The sequence below is a fragment of the Poecilia formosa genome, unplaced genomic scaffold, assembly GCF_000485575.1.
Source record: "Poecilia formosa unplaced genomic scaffold, Poecilia_formosa-5.1.2 Scaffold455, whole genome shotgun sequence".
Taxonomy (NCBI): domain Eukaryota; kingdom Metazoa; phylum Chordata; class Actinopteri; order Cyprinodontiformes; family Poeciliidae; genus Poecilia; species Poecilia formosa.
This window is the reverse complement of record NW_006800394.1, coordinates 122,248-123,589: the sequence shown is the minus strand read 5'-3', so window position 1 is coordinate 123,589 and position 1,342 is coordinate 122,248.

The following is a 1,342-nucleotide window of genomic DNA, read 5'->3' as shown; positions in this document are numbered from 1 at the left end:
TCTAGATTCCAGGCTCCAGGCTCCAGGTTCTAGGTTCCAGATTCCAGGTTCCAGGCTCTAGATTCCAGGCTCCAGGCTCCAGGTTCCAGGTTCCAGGCTCCAGTCTGAGACTCCATTGTTGCTCTGGAACCGTTAGAAATAAACCGTTCAGTGAGAAGCGAAGCAGACGTGATGTTGCTAATTAAGTCGGTGATGAATAGCCGCTCCTGAAAGCTCGTTTAGCTCGATCGTTTTTAAATTGAGCTGCTTCTGGACGTATTGAAGAGCAGATTTACCTTCAGTGGAGGAAGAGGAGCTTATATTGCCTCTTGTTTTTTTGAATGAGGTTGTCATTGTTTCCTGACATTTTATTTAGTCGACCAGCAGCTGTTTGAGTCTCAGTTTCTCCTCTGGGACTGCCGCTAAGCTGGATATGTGGCTGCTGTCAGGAACGACTTACTGAGGGAAACCTTCAGCGGTGGGGGCTGGGGACGCAGCCAGGAGGCTTTGGCTGAAAACGTTCACACTGCTGCTGTATTTTACTGTAATGCATGCAGAAGTGGAAGCCATTAGCGCTCGCTGAAGCAGCCATTATTCCTCAGACCTCATGGAGCAATTAGCCCTCAGAAGTTAGCAACGTGGCCCTCAGCGAGCTTCCAGATGTGTAAAAACAGCGAAGGGCTCTTCATCTCCTCTGGTGAGGCTTTGGAAGAGGATGATGAGAGAAAACAGAGCGATTAGCGCTCTTAGCTAACTTAATGCTCACTGCTAGCTGCTTCACTGCAAGTAAAACTCAAATCACACACACTTTCCTTCACTTTCTGTTTTAAAAGTTTCCTAATGATGCCGGATGCGCTGAAGTTTCACTCTGGTTCTCCGTCCTGAGTCCTGATGGGGACAGAAACCTTCAGCACCTGCAAAATACCTGGACAAAGGAAATTCCTCCATAAATACGTTGTGCAAACATGAACAGCTGATTCCAGGCGTCTCCCTGGAGCAAGACGGTACCGCAGGTCGCTCCAGATTAAACTCAGTCCAATCACAGCATGCATAGCAACATCAAACGCTCATTTCTACCATGATGCAGCTATGGAGGCCCGTAAAGTCCAAAGTTAGGCCCATTTCCTGTCGTTGGTTTGGATCAAGGCCAGTTTGTTCACACCAGAACTCGTTTGGAAGCGGACTGAGACCAGATCAAGAAGCGGGTCGGGTCCGGCTGTTCAGACCGCACCAGGACTTACCTGAGTGACTTCACACCTGGAGGAAAGTTTCCGGACCAACGGAGGAAACCAGCTCTGGTCTGTTCAACACAGAACAAACGTTTCAGGTGTGAAACCTCATGTTCCCGCCCAGCAGTCATTCC